This window comes from Rhinichthys klamathensis, unplaced genomic scaffold (genome assembly GCF_029890125.1).
Source record: "Rhinichthys klamathensis goyatoka isolate OS25496 unplaced genomic scaffold, OSU_Roscu_1.1 h1tg000579l_1, whole genome shotgun sequence".
Lineage (NCBI taxonomy): Eukaryota > Metazoa > Chordata > Actinopteri > Cypriniformes > Leuciscidae > Rhinichthys > Rhinichthys klamathensis.
The window spans coordinates 1,719,071-1,739,905 of NW_026607043.1; the positions used below are offsets into that span (position 1 = coordinate 1,719,071).

At 38.2% G+C, this 20,835-nt stretch overlaps 1 protein-coding gene and 1 long non-coding RNA gene across 2 annotated transcripts in view; both read right to left on the minus strand.

Annotated features, from left to right (window-relative positions):
• Positions 1-20,835, minus strand: part of gpr176 (G protein-coupled receptor 176) — a 37,145-nt gene that overhangs the window by 15,218 nt on the left and 1,092 nt on the right. The window lies entirely within an intron of this gene.
• Positions 358-895, minus strand: LOC130075510 (uncharacterized). Its single transcript, XR_008805528.1, has 3 exons — positions 716-895; positions 534-607; positions 358-431 (listed from the first exon to the last, which is right to left on the minus strand). It is a non-coding gene; the product is annotated as an uncharacterized LOC130075510 (long non-coding RNA).

Here is a 20,835-nt window from a genome sequence, read left to right on the forward strand (position 1 = left end):
CGTATTTTTATATGTAATATTGTAGTGTTTATTATAAATGATTTATCTGTGCACTTCATTATTCTTTTAAAATTCATGTAGCCTTATAATCTTTAATCAAATACGTTACCCTTCCCTCCCCCTCGAAACGACTTCTCTTCTCTTCCGGTCATGTGCTATGGCGCGAGGGCGTGGCAACTCCCCTCAAACCGTGCTATGAGCAGAGATGGAGAAGAGGAGCGCTAGAGTAAAACCCTGCCCTCCGTTCAATATACCGTTTCATTTTTAAATACGTCACAACACTGGAGAAAAGTCGTTTGTAACTTCCGGTTCATGCCGACTTCAAATAGAAGCAATAGTTTCCAAGACAAAAAAACTTCACAAATAACATCACTTACTTGTACTCAAACTCTTGGCTCTGTGAAGTGGAGTCTGGATTACTGGGGAGAAACCTGGTTGCGAGAAAGAGGAAACAGAAATTTGAAAATCTAACAAATGGTATAGTTTAGTGGCAGGATCACAAATCCAGCATAACAGCAATAGATTTTACATACCAGTTCAGCATTTTCCTGGTTTTCTGGAATCGATGCATCTTTCTAGAGTTTTTTTTCTTGAGACTTCCAAGATTCTAGAGTAGGGAATAATGAATGAAAGAGTCAGTTATCCACAATAAACAGAAAATAAATTACACAGATGAAATACAGGAAAATCAAATACACAAGTCAGACCCATTTACCTGCTCCCTTCATGAACTTAAAATGATGTTTCTCCCAGGTGCTGTGTGGAGGTGTGCAGAGGATGGCTAAATTGTTGCCTTCGTCTTTTTGCTGAGGTTAAATGGGGGCCAATGGCACATGCTCTCGCTGAGCCACTCTTGCGGAACCACTGCAAATGGCAGATCCTCCTCGTTGATAAACTGAACAATGTGAACCATCTAAAATAGAAGAACATTTTGCATAAAGTATACTTTTTGATTAATTTCCAGGCAAAATCAATAACATTAAAATGCTCACCCCTTCAAAAAACGAGTCATTTTCACAAGTGGATCAACAGAAAACCATGTTCAGACAAACACAATCATATACATATACACACATATATACATATACACACATATATATATATATATATATATACACACACACATACATCGTTATTTTTGTAAGAAAACACCAAAAGTTAAACTTTCTAGATGTAAAGCTTTCTTTCTAGATGTAAAGCTTTGGCGATCTACTGTAGCTAGATACATTTCAACATGTCGAACATGCTTGAATTCACGAGGCTGAATCCAGCTTCTTATTCGCAGCTTCTTATTGACGCTATCCGTTCCACCTTAAATGACGCGAACTTCCGCGTTTGCTGGCTTCTTATTGACGCTCAACTTAGGGACCGTGCGGTTTTCTCTTTTTCGCGTTTTTAAAGGGATTGTGTTACTTTTGGGTCTATATTCCGAATAAAATGATAATAAAAAATGTTTAAAAGCAAATAACACTGATATATCAGCGAAAATGGACTGTACAAATATTAAAGCACATAAATATAATTAAGCTACATTATTCTTTAATTATTGTATGTCATCAGCTCAATTTAGGGACCGTGTGGTTTTTCACTTATTCACACTTATTAGAGACCCTGTTTGTATTGTTTATATTCTTCAGAAAAGAATAATAAAGTATTTTGAAAGGTAAATAAATAATAATAACACATAAATGTCTGTAAAAATATAATTAGGCCTACATTATTCTTTAATTATTGCAAATAACATCATTTGAATGTATTCAATACATGTTTTTTTTTTAATTATTATTATTATTACAAATTAGAATTTCACAAGGTACTGAGATTATGCTCCAGCTTGGATCCAGCCTCTTATGAAGACTTCAGATGACCCAGCACATTTGAATAGATGAAACATACCCTTGCAAGGACTCCAGAACATCCAACATGAATGATTATACAAAATGATCTATTTATAATTGCTTTAACATACACATTAATTTTGCTTAGATGCATATATGATATTTGTAAATACTATAATTTGTGGTATCTTATAACTGTACTTTCTGATATCATCTCATTAAATCCTATTGTGGTTTTGTAGCATAGAAACCTGCATTTTCTGTAAAGCTGCCTCGAAATTATATGTATTGTGAAAAGGGTTATACAAATGACTGTATGAATTAAATTCAATTGCATTGACTTGAAAGTGCCATTGCATGGTTACTGTACATTAGAAAGATATGGACCCAATCTGACAAAATACAGAAGAGTTATCACATTGTTGGCCTATTTGGTTTTACTGATGTTTTACCCTATATCTGCTTGAATATAATCATGCACAATTTCACTTTTTACTGTATAAAAAGCCATTGCATTGTTGGCTCAATTGGGGGCTCTATATCTTAGCTGTATTTGATGGAATTTTTTAATTTTGCACTTTTTACAGTGCACAATAAGCCGCCTAATGCATTTTCTGCCCAATTCGTGGCGCTGTTTCTCGGCCGCCTCAGAGGGTGCGTTAAATTTGACATTGTCCCATTAGACTAGAGCTCCTACTCTGACGAAATCCACATTTTGAGCAGTTTTTACTGTAGAATTTTTTTTAATGAATTTTTTAATTTTGCACTTTAGACAGTGCACAATAAGCTGCCTAATGCATTTTCTGCCCATTTCGTGGCGCTGTTTCTCGGCCGCCTCAGAGGGTGCGTTAAATTTGACAAAGTCCCATTAGACTAGAGCTCCTACTCTAACGAAATCCACAATTTGAGCAGTTTTTACTGTAGAAATTTTTTTTTAATGAATTTTTGAATTTTGCTTTTTACAGTGCACAATAAGCCGCCTAATGCATTTCTGCCCATTCTGCGGCGCTATTTCTCGGCCGCCTCAGAGGGTGCGTTAAATTTGACATTGTCCCATTAGACTAGAGCTCCTACTCTGACGTAATCCACAATTTGAGCAGTTTTTACTGTAGAATTAGTTTTTAATGAATTTTTTAATTTTGCACTTTAGACAGTGCACAATAAGCCGCCTAATGCATTTTCTGCCCAATCTGCGGCGCTGTTTCTCGGCTGCCTCAGAGGGTGCGTTAAATTTGACATTGTCCCATTAGACTAGAGCTCCTACTCTGACGAAATCCACATTTTGAGCAGTTTTTACTGTAGAATTTTTTTTTAATGAATTTTGGAATTTTGCACTTAAGACAGTGCACAATAAGCCGCCTAATGCATTTCTGCCCATTCTGCGGCGCTATTTCTCGGCCGCCTCAGAGGGTGCGTTAAATTTGACATTGCCCCATTAGACTAGAGCTACTACTCTGACGTAATCCACAATTTGAGCAGTTTTTACTGTAGAATTAGTTTTTAATGAATTTTTTAATTTTGCACTTTAGACAGTGCACAATAAGCTGCCTAATGCATTTTCTGCCCATTTCGTGGCGCTGTTTCTCGGCCGCCTCAGAGGGTGCGTTAAATTTGACAAAGTCCCAATAGAGTAGAGCTACTACTCTAACGAAATCCAAATTTTGAGCAGTTTTTACTGTAGAATTTTATTTTAATGAATTTTTGAATTTTGCTTTTTACAGTGCACAATAAGCCGCCTAATGCATTTTCTGCCCAATCTGCGGCGCTGTTTCTCGGCTGCCTCAGAGGGTGCGTTAAATTTGACATTGTCCCATTAGACTAGAGCTCCTACTCTAACGAAATCCACAATTTGAGCAGTTTTTACTGTAGAATTTTTTTTTAATGAATTTTTTAATTTTGCTTTTTACAGTGCACAATAAGCCGCCTAATGCATTTCTGCCTATTCTGCGGCGCTATTTCTCGGCCGCCTCAGAGGGTGCGTTAAATTTGACATTGTCCCATTAGACTAGAGCTCCTACTCTGACGTAATCCACAATTTGAGCAGTTTTTACTGTAGAATTTTTTTTAATGAATTTTTTAATTTTGCTTTTTACAGTGCACAATAAGCCGCCTAATGCATTTTCTGCCCAATCTGCGGCGCTGTTTCTCGGCTGCCTCAGAGGGTGCGTTAAATTTGACATTGTCCCATTAGACTAGAGCTCCTACTCTGACGAAATCCACATTTTGAGCAGTTTTTACTGTAGAATTTTTTTTAATGAATTTTTGAATTTTGCTTTTTACAGTGCACAATAAGCCGCCTAATGCATTTTCTGCCCAATCTGCGGCGCTGTTTCTCGGCTGCCTCAGAGGGTGCGTTAAATTTGACATTGTCCCATTAGACTAGAGCTCCTACTCTGACGAAATCCACATTTTGAGCAGTTTTTACTGTAGAATTTTTTTTTAATGAATTTTTGAATTTTGCACTTAAGACAGTGCACAATAAGCTGCCTAATGCATTTTCTGCCCATTTTGTGGCGCTGTTTCTCGGCTGCCTCAGAGGGTGCGTTAAATTTGACATTGTCCCATTAGACTAGAGCTCCTACTCTAACGAAATCCACAATTTGAGCAGTTTTTACTGTAGAATTTTTTTTTAATGAATTTTTTAATTTTGCTTTTTACAGTGCACAATAAGCCGCCTAATGCATTTCTGCCTATTCTGCGGCGCTATTTCTCGGCCGCCTCAGAGGGTGCGTTAAATTTGACATTGTCCCATTAGACTAGAGCTCCTACTCTGACGTAATCCACAATTTGAGCAGTTTTTACTGTAGAATTTTTTTTAATGAATTTTTTAATTTTGCTTTTTACAGTGCACAATAAGCCGCCTAATGCATTTTCTGCCCAATCTGCGGCGCTGTTTCTCGGCTGCCTCAGAGGGTGCGTTAAATTTGACATTGTCCCATTAGACTAGAGCTCCTACTCTGACGAAATCCACATTTTGAGCAGTTTTTACTGTAGAATTTTTTTTTAATGAATTTTTGAATTTTGCACTTAAGACAGTGCACAATAAGCTGCCTAATGCATTTTCTGCCCATTTTGTGGCGCTGTTTCTCGGCCGCCTCAGAGGGTGCGTTAAATTTGACATTGTCCCAATAGAGTAGAGCTACTACTCTAACGAAATCCAAATTTTGAGCAGTTTTTACTGTAGAATTTTTTTTAATGAATTTTTGAATTTTGCTTTTTACAGTGCACAATAAGCCGCCTAATGCATTTTCTGCCCAATCTGCGGCGCTGTTTCTCGGCTGCCTCAGAGGGTGCGTTAAATTTGACATTGTCCCATTAGACTAGAGCTCCTACTCTAACGAAATCCACAATTTGAGCAGTTTTTACTGTAGAGTTTTTTTTTAATGATTTTTTTAATTTTGCACTTTAGACAGTGCACAATAAGCTGCCTAATGCATTTTCTGCCCATTTCGTGGCGCTGTTTCTCGGCCGCCTCAGAGGGTGCGTTAAATTTGACAAAGTCCCAATAGAGTAGAGCTACTACTCTAACGAAATCCAAATTTTGAGCAGTTTTTACTGTAGAATTTTATTTTAATGAATTTTTGAATTTTGCTTTTTACAGTGCACAATAAGCCGCCTAATGCATTTTCTGCCCAATCTGCGGCGCTGTTTCTCGGCTGCCTCAGAGGGTGCGTTAAATTTGACATTGTCCCATTAGACTAGAGCTCCTACTCTAACGAAATCCACAATTTGAGCAGTTTTTACTGTAGAATTTTTTTTTAATGAATTTTTTAATTTTGCTTTTTACAGTGCACAATAAGCCGCCTAATGCATTTCTGCCTATTCTGCGGCGCTATTTCTCGGCCGCCTCAGAGGGTGCGTTAAATTTGACATTGTCCCATTAGACTAGAGCTCCTACTCTGACGTAATCCACAATTTGAGCAGTTTTTACTGTAGAATATTTTTTTTAATGAATTTTTGAATTTTGCACTTAAGACAGTGCACAATAAGCTGCCTAATGCATTTTCTGCCCATTTCGTGGCGCTGTTTCTCGGCTGCCTCAGAGGGTGCGTTAAATTTGACATTGTCCCATTAGACTAGAGCTCCTACTCTGACGAAATCCACATTTTGAGCAGTTTTTACTGTAGAATTTTTTTTTAATGAATTTTGGAATTTTGCACTTAAGACAGTGCACAATAAGCCGCCTAATGCATTTCTGCCCATTCTGCGGCGCTATTTCTCGGCCGCCTCAGAGGGTGCGTTAAATTTGACATTGTCCCATTAGACTAGAGCTACTACTCTGACGTAATCCACAATTTGAGCAGTTTTTACTGTAGAATTAGTTTTTAATGAATTTTTTAATTTTGCACTTTAGACAGTGCACAATAAGCTGCCTAATGCATTTTCTGCCCATTTCGTGGCGCTGTTTCTCGGCCGCCTCAGAGGGTGCGTTAAATTTGACAAAGTCCCAATAGAGTAGAGCTACTACTCTAACGAAATCCAAATTTTGAGCAGTTTTTACTGTAGAATTTTTTTTTAATGAATTTTTTTATTTTGCTTTTTACAGTGCACAATAAGCCGCCTAATGCATTTCTGCCTATTCTGCGGCGCTATTTCTCGGCCGCCTCAGAGGGTGCGTTAAATTTGACATTGTCCCATTAGACTAGAGCTCCTACTCTGACGTAATCCACAATTTGAGCAGTTTTTACTGTAGAATATTTTTTTTAACGAATTTTTGAATTTTGCACTTAAGACAGTGCACAATAAGCTGCCTAATGCATTTTCTGCCCATTTCGTGGCGCTGTTTCTCGGCCGCCTCAGAGGGTGCGTTAAATTTGACAAAGTCCCAATAGAGTAGAGCTACTACTCCAACGAAATCCAAATTTTGAGCAGTTTTTACTGTAGAATTTTATTTTAATTAATTTTTGAATTTTGCTTTTTACAGTGCACAATAAGCCGCCTAATGCATTTTCTGCCCAATCTGCGGCGCTGTTTCTCGGCCGCCTCAGAGGGTGCGTTAAATTTGACATTGTCCCATTAGACTAGAGCTCCTACTCTGACGAAATCCACATTTTGAGCAGTTTTTACTGTAGAATTTTTTTTTTATGAAGTTTTGAATTTTGCACTTAAGACAGTGCACAACAAGCTGCCTAATGCATTTTCTGCCCATTTCGTGGCGCTGTTTCTCGGCCGCCTCAGAGGGTGCGTTAAATTTGACAAAGTCCCATTAGACTAGAGCTCCTACTCTGACGTAATCCACAATTTGAGCAGTTTTTACTGTAGAATATTTTTTTTAATGAATTTTTGAATTTTGCACTTAAGACAGTGCACAATAAGCTGCCTAATGCATTTTCTGCCCATTTCGTGGCGCTGTTTCTCGGCCGCCTCAGAGGGTGCGTTAAATTTGACAAAGTCCCAATAGAGTAGAGCTACTACTCTAACGAAATCCAAATTTTGAGCAGTTTTTACTGTAGAATTTTATTTTAATTAATTTTTTAATTTTGCTTTTTACAGTGCACAATAAGCCGCCTAATGCATTTTCTGCCCAATCTGCGGCGCTGTTTCTCGGCCGCCTCAGAGGGTGCGTTAAATTTGACATTGTCCCATTAGACTAGAGCTCCTACTCTGACGAAATCCACATTTTGAGCAGTTTTTACTGTAGAATTTTTTTTTTATGAAGTTTTGAATTTTGCACTTAAGACAGTGCACAACAAGCTGCCTAATGCATTTTCTGCCCATTTCGTGGCGCTGTTTCTCGGCCGCCTCAGAGGGTGCGTTAAATTTGACAAAGTCCCATTAGACTAGAGCTCCTACTCTGACGTAATCCACAATTTGAGCAGTTTTTACTGTAGAATATTTTTTTTAATGAATTTTTGAATTTTGCACTTAAGACAGTGCACAATAAGCTGCCTAATGCATTTTCTGCCCATTTCGTGGCGCTGTTTCTCGGCCGCCTCAGAGGGTGCGTTAAATTTGACAAAGTCCCAATAGAGTAGAGCTACTACTCCAACGAAATCCAAATTTTGAGCAGTTTTTACTGTAGAATTTTATTTTAATTAATTTTTGAATTTTGCTTTTTACAGTGCACAATAAGCCGCCTAATGCATTTTCTGCCCAATCTGCGGCGCTGTTTCTCGGCCGCCTCAGAGGGTGCGTTAAATTTGACATTGTCCCATTAGACTAGAGCTCCTACTCTGACGAAATCCACATTTTGAGCAGTTTTTACTGTAGAATTTTTTTTTTATGAAGTTTTGAATTTTGCACTTAAGACAGTGCACAACAAGCTGCCTAATGCATTTTCTGCCCATTTCGTGGCGCTGTTTCTCGGCCGCCTCAGAGGGTGCGTTAAATTTGACAACGTCCCATTAGACTAGAGCTCCTACTCTGACGTAATCCACAATTTGAGCAGTTTTTACTGTAGAATATTTTTTTTAATGAATTTTTGAATTTTGCACTTAAGACAGTGCACAATAAGCTGCCTAATGCATTTTCTGCCCATTTCGTGGCGCTGTTTCTCGGCCGCCTCAGAGGGTGCGTTAAATTTGACAAAGTCCCAATAGAGTAGAGCTACTACTCTAACGAAATCCAAATTTTGAGCAGTTTTTACTGTAGAATTTTATTTTAATTAATTTTTTAATTTTGCTTTTTACAGTGCACAATAAGCCGCCTAATGCATTTTCTGCCCAATCTGCGGCGCTGTTTCTCGGCCGCCTCAGAGGGTGCGTTAAATTTGACATTGTCCCATTAGACTAGAGCTCCTACTCTGACGAAATCCACATTTTGAGCAGTTTTTACTGTAGAATTTTTTTTTTATGAAGTTTTGAATTTTGCACTTAAGACAGTGCACAACAAGCTGCCTAATGCATTTTCTGCCCATTTCGTGGCGCTGTTTCTCGGCCGCCTCAGAGGGTGCGTTAAATTTGACAAAGTCCCATTAGACTAGAGCTCCTACTCTGACGTAATCCACAATTTGAGCAGTTTTTACTGTAGAATATTTTTTTTAATGAATTTTTGAATTTTGCACTTAAGACAGTGCACAATAAGCTGCCTAATGCATTTTCTGCCCATTTCGTGGCGCTGTTTCTCGGCCGCCTCAGAGGGTGCGTTAAATTTGACAAAGTCCCAATAGAGTAGAGCTACTACTCCAACGAAATCCAAATTTTGAGCAGTTTTTACTGTAGAATTTTATTTTAATTAATTTTTGAATTTTGCTTTTTACAGTGCACAATAAGCCGCCTAATGCATTTTCTGCCCAATCTGCGGCGCTGTTTCTCGGCTGCCTCAGAGGGTGCGTTAAATTTGACATTGTCCCATTAGACTAGAGCTCCTACTCTAACGAAATCCACAATTTGAGCAGTTTTTACTGTAGAGTTTTTTTTTAATGATTTTTTTAATTTTGCACTTTAGACAGTGCACAATAAGCTGCCTAATGCATTTTCTGCCCATTTCGTGGCGCTGTTTCTCGGCCGCCTCAGAGGGTGCGTTAAATTTGACAAAGTCCCAATAGAGTAGAGCTACTACTCTAACGAAATCCAAATTTTGAGCAGTTTTTACTGTAGAATTTTATTTTAATGAATTTTTGAATTTTGCTTTTTACAGTGCACAATAAGCCGCCTAATGCATTTTCTGCCCAATCTGCGGCGCTGTTTCTCGGCTGCCTCAGAGGGTGCGTTAAATTTGACATTGTCCCATTAGACTAGAGCTCCTACTCTAACGAAATCCACAATTTGAGCAGTTTTTACTGTAGAATTTTTTTTTAATGAATTTTTTTATTTTGCTTTTTACAGTGCACAATAAGCCGCCTAATGCATTTCTGCCTATTCTGCGGCGCTATTTCTCGGCCGCCTCAGAGGGTGCGTTAAATTTGACATTGTCCCATTAGACTAGAGCTCCTACTCTGACGTAATCCACAATTTGAGCAGTTTTTACTGTAGAATATTTTTTTTAATGAATTTTTGAATTTTGCACTTAAGACAGTGCACAATAAGCTGCCTAATGCATTTTCTGCCCATTTCGTGGCGCTGTTTCTCGGCTGCCTCAGAGGGTGCGTTAAATTTGACATTGTCCCATTAGACTAGAGCTCCTACTCTGACGAAATCCACATTTTGAGCAGTTTTTACTGTAGAATTTTTTTTTAATGAATTTTGGAATTTTGCACTTAAGACAGTGCACAATAAGCCGCCTAATGCATTTCTGCCCATTCTGCGGCGCTATTTCTCGGCCGCCTCAGAGGGTGCGTTAAATTTGACATTGTCCCATTAGACTAGAGCTACTACTCTGACGTAATCCACAATTTGAGCAGTTTTTACTGTAGAATTAGTTTTTAATGAATTTTTTAATTTTGCACTTTAGACAGTGCACAATAAGCTGCCTAATGCATTTTCTGCCCATTTCGTGGCGCTGTTTCTCGGCCGCCTCAGAGGGTGCGTTAAATTTGACAAAGTCCCAATAGAGTAGAGCTACTACTCTAACGAAATCCAAATTTTGAGCAGTTTTTACTGTAGAATTTTTTTTTAATGAATTTTTTTATTTTGCTTTTTACAGTGCACAATAAGCCGCCTAATGCATTTCTGCCTATTCTGCGGCGCTATTTCTCGGCCGCCTCAGAGGGTGCGTTAAATTTGACATTGTCCCATTAGACTAGAGCTCCTACTCTGACGTAATCCACAATTTGAGCAGTTTTTACTGTAGAATATTTTTTTTAACGAATTTTTGAATTTTGCACTTAAGACAGTGCACAATAAGCTGCCTAATGCATTTTCTGCCCATTTCGTGGCGCTGTTTCTCGGCCGCCTCAGAGGGTGCGTTAAATTTGACAAAGTCCCAATAGAGTAGAGCTACTACTCCAACGAAATCCAAATTTTGAGCAGTTTTTACTGTAGAATTTTATTTTAATTAATTTTTGAATTTTGCTTTTTACAGTGCACAATAAGCCGCCTAATGCATTTTCTGCCCAATCTGCGGCGCTGTTTCTCGGCCGCCTCAGAGGGTGCGTTAAATTTGACATTGTCCCATTAGACTAGAGCTCCTACTCTGACGAAATCCACATTTTGAGCAGTTTTTACTGTAGAATTTTTTTTTTATGAAGTTTTGAATTTTGCACTTAAGACAGTGCACAACAAGCTGCCTAATGCATTTTCTGCCCATTTCGTGGCGCTGTTTCTCGGCCGCCTCAGAGGGTGCGTTAAATTTGACAAAGTCCCATTAGACTAGAGCTCCTACTCTGACGTAATCCACAATTTGAGCAGTTTTTACTGTAGAATATTTTTTTTAATGAATTTTTGAATTTTGCACTTAAGACAGTGCACAATAAGCTGCCTAATGCATTTTCTGCCCATTTCGTGGCGCTGTTTCTCGGCCGCCTCAGAGGGTGCGTTAAATTTGACAAAGTCCCAATAGAGTAGAGCTACTACTCTAACGAAATCCAAATTTTGAGCAGTTTTTACTGTAGAATTTTATTTTAATTAATTTTTTAATTTTGCTTTTTACAGTGCACAATAAGCCGCCTAATGCATTTTCTGCCCAATCTGCGGCGCTGTTTCTCGGCCGCCTCAGAGGGTGCGTTAAATTTGACATTGTCCCATTAGACTAGAGCTCCTACTCTGACGAAATCCACATTTTGAGCAGTTTTTACTGTAGAATTTTTTTTTTATGAAGTTTTGAATTTTGCACTTAAGACAGTGCACAACAAGCTGCCTAATGCATTTTCTGCCCATTTCGTGGCGCTGTTTCTCGGCCGCCTCAGAGGGTGCGTTAAATTTGACAAAGTCCCATTAGACTAGAGCTCCTACTCTGACGTAATCCACAATTTGAGCAGTTTTTACTGTAGAATATTTTTTTTAATGAATTTTTGAATTTTGCACTTAAGACAGTGCACAATAAGCTGCCTAATGCATTTTCTGCCCATTTCGTGGCGCTGTTTCTCGGCCGCCTCAGAGGGTGCGTTAAATTTGACAAAGTCCCAATAGAGTAGAGCTACTACTCCAACGAAATCCAAATTTTGAGCAGTTTTTACTGTAGAATTTTATTTTAATTAATTTTTGAATTTTGCTTTTTACAGTGCACAATAAGCCGCCTAATGCATTTTCTGCCCAATCTGCGGCGCTGTTTCTCGGCCGCCTCAGAGGGTGCGTTAAATTTGACATTGTCCCATTAGACTAGAGCTCCTACTCTGACGAAATCCACATTTTGAGCAGTTTTTACTGTAGAATTTTTTTTTTATGAAGTTTTGAATTTTGCACTTAAGACAGTGCACAACAAGCTGCCTAATGCATTTTCTGCCCATTTCGTGGCGCTGTTTCTCGGCCGCCTCAGAGGGTGCGTTAAATTTGACAAAGTCCCATTAGACTAGAGCTCCTACTCTGACGTAATCCACAATTTGAGCAGTTTTTACTGTAGAATATTTTTTTTAATGAATTTTTGAATTTTGCACTTAAGACAGTGCACAATAAGCTGCCTAATGCATTTTCTGCCCATTTCGTGGCGCTGTTTCTCGGCCGCCTCAGAGGGTGCGTTAAATTTGACAAAGTCCCAATAGAGTAGAGCTACTACTCTAACGAAATCCAAATTTTGAGCAGTTTTTACTGTAGAATTTTATTTTAATTAATTTTTGAATTTTGCTTTTTACAGTGCACAATAAGCCGCCTAATGCATTTTCTGCCCAATCTGCGGCGCTGTTTCTCGGCCGCCTCAGAGGGTGCGTTAAATTTGACATTGTCCCATTAGACTAGAGCTCCTACTCTGACGAAATCCACATTTTGAGCAGTTTTTACTGTAGAATTTTTTTTTAATGATTTTTTTAATTTTGCACTTTAGACAGTGCACAATAAGCTGCCTAATGCATTTTCTGCCCATTTCGTGGCGCTGTTTCTCGGCCGCCTCAGAGGGTGCGTTAAATTTGACAAAGTCCCAATAGAGTAGAGCTACTACTCTAACGAAATCCAAATTTTGAGCAGTTTTTACTGTAGAATTTTATTTTAATGAATTTTTGAATTTTGCTTTTTACAGTGCACAATAAGCCGCCTAATGCATTTTCTGCCCAATCTGCGGCGCTGTTTCTCGGCTGCCTCAGAGGGTGCGTTAAATTTGACATTGTCCCATTAGACTAGAGCTCCTACTCTAACGAAATCCACAATTTGAGCAGTTTTCACTGTAGAATTTTTTTTTTAATGAATTTTTTAATTTTGCTTTTTACAGTGCACAATAAGCCGCCTAATGCATTTCTGCCCATTTCGTGGCGCTGTTTCTCGGCCGCCTCAGAGGGTGCATTAAATTTGACATTGTCCCATTAGACTAGACCTCCTATTTTGACGAAATCCACAATTTGAGCAGTTTTTACTGTAGAATTAGTTTTTTATGAAGTTTTGAATTTTGCACTTTAGACAGTGCACAATAAGCTGCCTAATGCATTTTCTGCCCATTTCGTGGCGCTGTTTCTCGCCCGCCTCAGAGGGTGCGTTAAATTTGACATTGTCCCATTAGACTAGAGCTCCTACTCTAACGAAATCCAAATTTTGAGCAGTTTTTACTGTAGAATTTTATTTTAATGAATTTTTGAATTTTGCTTTTTACAGTGCACAATAAGCCGCCTAATGCATTTCTGCCCATTCTGCGGCGCTATTTCTCGGCCGCCTCAGAGGGTGCGTTAAATTTGACATTGTCCCATTAGACTAGAACTCCTACTCTGACGAAATCCACAATTTGAGCAGTTTTTACTGTAGAATTTTTTTTTTATGAAGTTTTGAATTTTCCACTTTAGACAGTGCACAATAAGCTGCCTAATGCATTTTCTGCCCATTTCGTAGCGCTGTTTCTCGGCCGCCTCAGAGGGTGCGTTAAATTTGACATTGTCCCATTAGACTAGAGCTCCTACTCTGACGAAATCCACAATTTGAGCAGTTTTTACTGTAGAATTAGTTTTTTATGAAGTTTTGAATTTTGTACTTTAGACAGTGCACAATAAGCCGCCTAATGCATTTCTGCCCATTTCGTGGCGCTGTTTCTCGGCCGCCTCAGAGGGTGCGTTAAATTTGACATTGTCCCATTATAATAGAGCTACTCCTCTAACGAAATCCAAATTTTGAGCAGTTTTTACTGTAGAATATTATTTTTATGAGTCTTTGAACTTGGCACTTTACACAATGCACAATGAGCCACCTAATACATTTTCTGCCCATCTCGCGGCGCTGTTTCTCGGCCGCCTCAGAGGGTGCGTTAAATTGGACATTGTCCCATAATAGGACAGCTGTTCCTGTAACGAAATCCAAATTTTGAGCAGTTTCTACTGTATACATTTTTTTAAATGATTTCTTTAATTTAGCATTTTTCAGTGCACAATAAGCCGCCTAACACATTTTCTGCCCATTTCGCGGCGCTGTTTCTCGGCCGCCTCAGAGGTTGCGTTAAATTGGACATTATCCTATTATAGGACAGCTGTTCCTCTGATGAAATCCACAGTTTGAGCAGTTTTTACAGTAGAATTTTTTTTCTATGAATCTTTTAATTTTGCATTTTACAGTGCACAAAGAGCCGCCAAATACATTTTCTGCCCAGTTCGGGGCGCTGTTTCACGGCCGCCTCAGAGGGTGTGTTAAATTGGACATTGTCCCATTATAACAGAGCTACTCCTTTAACGAAATCCAAATTTTGACCAGTTTTTACTGTAGAATATTATTTTTATGAGTCTTTGAACTTGGCACTTTACACAATGCACAATGAGCCGCCTAATACATTTTTCTGCCCATTTCACGGCGCTGTTTCTCGGCCGCATCAGAGGGTGCGTTAAATTTGACATTATCCTATTATAGTAGAGCTACTCCTCTAACGAAATCCACATTTTAAACAGGTTTTACTGTAGATTTTTCTTTACTGTGGAATTATTGTTTTATGAAGCTTTGGACTTGATTTTTCACAATGCACAGAGCAATTGCGGCTTAGGCCCAATTGGTGGCGCTGTTTCTCGGCCGCCTCAGAGGGTGCGTTAAAGTGGACATTGTCCCGTTATAGGACAGCTGTTCTTAATGAAATCCAAATCTTGAGCAGTTTTACTGTGGAATTATTGTTTTGTGAAGCTTTGAACTTTACATAACCCAATGCACAAAGAGGCGTATTGCGCCTTAGGCCCATTTGGCGGCGCTGTTTCTCGGCCGCCTCAGAGGGTGCGTTAAAGTGGACATTGTCCCGTTATAGGACAGCTGTTCTTAATGAAATCCAAATCTTGAGCAGTTTTACTGTGGAATTATTGTTTTGTGAAGCTTTGAACTTTACATAACCCAATGCACAAAGAGGCGTATTGCGCCTTAGGCCCATTTGGCGGCGCTGTTTCTCGGCCGCCTCAGAGGGTGCGTTAAAGTGGACATTGTCCCGTTATAGGACAGCTGTTCTTAATGAAATCCAAATCTTGAGCAGTTTTACTGTGGAATTATTGTTTTGTGAAGCTTTGAACTTTACATAACCCAATGCACAAAGAGGCGTATTGCGCCTTAGGCCCATTTGGCGGCGCTGTTTCTCGGCCGCCTCAGAGGGTGCGTTAAAGTGGACATTGTCCCGTTATAGGACAGCTGTTCCTATTGAAATCCAAATCTGGAGCAGTTTTTACTGTGGAATTATTGTTTTGTGAAGCTTTGAACTCATAACACACTGCAGAAAGGCGTATTTGTGCATTGTGTAATGTGTCATGTTAATTGATTGATTGGTTAATGAGTGTGCTCCCAATTATTGTGGATTCCTCTCAGTGTGTGTTTGTCATGTGTCCATGCCATGTGATGTTCTATTTAAGCTGCACCTGTAGCAATAATTGATTGTGTATTCTCACTGCAACCTGTGTAAAGCATGATTATTCTCTGTCTTTAACAGGTATCTAGTCAAGCTATGTTTAACATGTCAAGGTAAAAAATTCATACAAAAAAGAATTCTACAGTAAAAACTGCTTAAAATTTGTTTTTCGTTAGAGTAGTAGCTCTACTATAATGGGATAATGTCCAATTTAACGCACCCTCTGAGGCAGGCGAGAAACAGCGCCGCGAATTGGGCAGAAAATGTATTAGGCAGCTCATTGTGCATTGTGTAAAGTGCCAAGTTCAAAGATTCATAAAAATAATATTCTACAGTAAAAACTACTCAACATCTGGATTCCATTAGAGGAACAGCACTACTATAATGGCATAATGTCAAATTTAACGCACCCTCTGAGGCTGACGAGAAATAGCGCCGCAGAATGGGCAGAAATGCATTAGGCGGCTTATTGTGCACTGTAAAAAGCAAAATTAAAAAATTCATTAAAAAAAATTCTACAGTAAAAACTGCTCAAATTGTGGATTTCGTTAGAGTAGGAGCTCTAGTCTAATGGGACAATGTCAAATTTAACGCACCCTCTGAGGCAGCCGAGAAACAGCGCCACGAAATGGGCAGAAATGCATTAGGCGGCTTATTGTGCACTGTCTAAAGTACAAAATTCAAAAATTCATTAAAAAAAAATTCTACAGTAAAAACTGCTCAAAATGTGGATTTCGTCAGAGTAGGAGCTCTAGTCTAATGGGACTTTGTCAAATTTAACGCACCCTCTGAGACGGCCGAGAAACAGCGCCACGAAATGGGCAGAAAATGCATTAGGCAGCTTATTGTGCACTGTCTAAAGTGCAAAATTCAAAAATTCATTAAAAAAAATTTCTACAGTAAAAACTGCTCAAAATGTGGATTTCGTCAGAGTAGGAGCTCTAGTCTAATGGGACAATGTCAAATTTAACGCACCCTCTGAGGCGGCCGAGAAATAGCGCCGCAGAATGGGCAGAAATGCATTAGGCGGCTTATTGTGCACTGTAAAAAGCAAAATTAAAAAATTCATAAAAAAAAAAATTCTACAGTAAAAACTGCTCAAATTGTGGATTTCGTTAGAGTAGGAGCTCTAGTCTAATGGGACAATGTCAAATTTAACGCACCCTCTGAGGCAGCCGAGAAACAGCGCCGCAGATTGGGCAGAAAATGCATTAGGCGGCTTATTGTGCACTGTAAAAAGCAAAATTCAAAAATTCATTAAAATAAAATTCTACAGTAAAAACTGCTCAAAATTTGGATTTCGTTAGAGTAGTAGCTCTACTCTATTGGGACTTTGTCAAATTTAACGCACCCTCTGAGGCGGCCGAGAAACAGCGCCACGAAATGGGCAGAAAATGCATTAGGCAGCTTATTGTGCACTGTCTAAAGTGCAAAATTAAAAAAATCATTAAAAAAAAATTCTACAGTAAAAACTGCTCAAATTGTGGATTACGTCAGAGTAGGAGCTCTAGTCTAATGGGACTTTGTCAAATTTAACGCACCCTCTGAGACGGCCGAGAAACAGCGCCACGAAATGGGCAGAAAATGCATTAGGCAGCTTATTGTGCACTGTCTAAAGTGCAAAATTCAAAAATTCATTAAAAAAAAATTCTACAGTAAAAACTGCTCAAAATGTGGATTACGTCAGAGTAGGAGCTCTAGTCTAATGGGACAATGTCAAATTTAACGCACCCTCTGAGGCGGCCGAGAAACAGCGCCGCAGAATGGGCAGAAATGCATTAGGCGGCTTATTGTGCACTGTAAAAAGCAAAATTAAAAAATTCATTAAAAAAAATTTTCTACAGTAAAAACTGCTCAAATTGTGGATTTCGTTAGAGTAGGAGCTCTAGTCTAATGGGACAATGTCAAATTTAACGCACCCTCTGAGGCAGCCGAGAAACAGCGCCGCAGATTGGGCAGAAAATGCATTAGGCGGCTTATTGTGCACTGTAAAAAGCAAAATTCAAAAATTCATAAAAAAAAAATTTCTACAGTAAAAACTGCTCAAATTGTGGATTTCGTTAGAGTAGGAGCTCTAGTCTAATGGGACAATGTCAAATTTAACGCACCCTCTGAGGCGGCCGAGAAACAGCGCCACGAAATGGGCAGAAAATGCATTTAGCAGCTTATTGTGCACTGTCTTAAGTGCAAAATTCAAAAATTCATTAAAAAAAAATTCTACAGTAAAAACTGCTCAAAATGTGGATTTCGTCAGAGTAGGAGCTCTAGTCTAATGGGACAATGTCAAATTTAACGCACCCTCTGAGGCAGCCGAGAAACAGCGCCGCAGATTGGGCAGAAAATGCATTAGGCGGCTTATTGTGCACTGTAAAAAGCAAAATTCAAAAATTCATTAAAAAAAAAATCTACAGTAAAAACTGCTCAAAATTTGGATTTCGTTAGAGTAGGAGCTCTAGTCTAATGGGACTTTGTCAAATTTAACGCACCCTCTGAGGCGGCCGAGAAACAGCGCCACGAAATGGGCAGAAAATGCATTAGGCAGCTTATTGTGCACTGTCTTAAGTGCAAAATTCAAAAATTCATTAAAAAAAAAATCTACAGTAAAAACTGCTCAAATTGTGGATTTCGTTAGAGTAGGAGCTCTAGTCTAATGGGACAATGTCAAATTTAACGCACCCTCTGAGGCAGCCGAGAAACAGCGCCGCAGATTGGGCAGAAAATGCATTAGGCGGCTTATTGTGCACTGTAAAAAGCAAAATTCAAAAATTCATTAAAATAAAATTCTACAGTAAAAACTGCTCAAAATTTGGATTTCGCTAGAGTAGTAGCTCTACTCTATTGGGACTTTGTCAAATTTAACGCACCCTCTGAGGCGGCCGAGAAACAGCGCCACGAAATGGGCAGAAAATGCATTAGGCGGCTTATTGTGCACTGTCTAAAGTGCAAAATTAAAAAAATTCCATCAAATACAGCTAAGATATAGAGCCCCCAATCGAGCCAACAATGCAATGGCTTTTTATACAGTAAAACGTGAAATTGTGCATGATTATATTCAAGCAGATACAGGGTAAAACTTCAGTAAAACCAAATAGGCCAACAATGTGATAACTCTTCTGTATTTTGTCAGATTGGGTCCATATCTTTCTAATGTACAGTAACCATGCAATGGCACTTTCAAGTCAATGCAATTGAATTTAATTCATACAGTCATTTGTATAACCCTTTTCACAATACATATAATTTCAAGGCAGCTTTACAGAAAATGCAGGTTTCTATGCTACAAAACCACAATAGGATTTAATGAGATGATATCAGAAAGTACAGTTATAAGATACCACAAATTATAGTATTTACAAATATCATATATGCATCTAAGCAAAATTAATGTGTTAAAGCAATTATAAATAGATCATTTTGTATAATCATTCATGTTTGATGTTCTGGAGTCCTTGCAAGGGTATAGGTTTCATCTATTCAAATGTGCTGGGTCATCTGAAGTCTTCATAAGAGGCTGGATCCAAGCTGGAGCATAATCTCAGTACCTTGTGAAATTCTAATTTGTAATAATAATAATAACAATAAAAAAAAACATGTATTGAATACATTCAAATGATGTTATTTGCAATAATTAAAGAATAATGTAGGCCTAATTATATTTTTACAGACATTTATGTGTTATTATTATTTATTTACCTTTCAAAATACTTTATTATTCTTTTCTGGAAAAATATAAACAATACAAACAGGGTCTCTAATAAGTGTGAATAAGTGAAAAACCACACGGTCCCTAAATTGAGCTGATGACATACAATAATTAAAGAATAATGTAGCCTAATTATATTTATGTGCTTTAATAATATTTGTACAGTCCATTTTCGCTGATATATCAGTGTTATTTGCTTTTAAACTTTTTTATTATCATTTTATTCGGAATATAGACCCAAAAGTAACACAATCCCTTTAAAAACGCGAAAAAGAGAAAACCGCACGGTCCCTAAGTTGAGCGTCAATAAGAAGCCAGCAAACGCGGAAGTTCGCGTCATTTAAGGTGGAACGGATAGCGTCAATAAGAAGCTGCGAATAAGAAGCTGGATTCAGCCTCGTCTTGAATTCAGTGAGTAAAAAAGGCGAAGCAGCATGTGTTAGCTAACACTGTAAGTTAATCTAGACTAGCAGCATGGTTGTCGAATCAAACAAAACATCATTATGTTTAGTTAGAAAACAACACAAGTTATACTGATCAGTCTTTCTTGTTGTAAAGATTTTGCTAACGTTACCATTCCCACGTGGGCGGGAGAATTGTCCTTCAGGATTTGGTTACGTAAGTTAGTTAATTATTCGACTGACCAATACTATCTTAAACCACATACTGTAGTACTCACACTTGCATAAACATACGTAAATATAGTTAAAAGAAGAAAAGAAAAAACTAACGCCAGGAAGAAACTAAGTAACGTTAGCTATGTCAGAAACATGACGAAAACTTTGTAAACAAGGCTAACTTACTAGCTTGACTAGTAAGGCAAGAACATATTTGAAAAAGCTGAACTAAAAATGTAAAAAATGAACATAATATTGCGTTACACAAAAAGGAAAAATGTACTTACTTTAAAGATCGTAGTCAATGACTAGATAGGATATCCTCTCCAAATACTGAAATCGTGTGACGAGTGGCCACTGTTGTGTTGGTAAATCTGCTTCCGTTTTTTAGGTACTGCCCCTCTCGGCCGGTGGAGGTACTTCTCTGTTTGTGCTTTAATACTTTCTTAAACATTTGTACAGATTGCAAAACTCGCAATTGCAAATTAATCCCTTACCTGTAAAAGGTAAAATAAAAATAAAAAAATCGAGCTTGTAAAAAAATGAAAGACATAAACGAAATTTCCTGGGGTGACAGAGAGACTAAATATTTCTAAATATTTCACTTTATCTTTCAGGTCAAAACAGGGATTTTCATGTTTATTATAAATATTAGGCTACCATGGTTGCAAATTAATAAAAAAAATCTAAAGCATACCCAAGCTTTTGGCCAAGTTGCAGATGTCTTTCACTGTTTTCAGGCATTGGTGAAAAGTCTAACTTCATCCATTTATTCTGCTAAATTGTTCATATCATGAATGAAATATTTATTTTAAAACCTAATCAGAATCAGAAAGATATTTATTGCCAAGTAAGTTTTACAAAAGGAATTCTTTTTGGACTATTTGTGCATCTCAATTGTGCATAAATCAAAGAAATGTAAAGA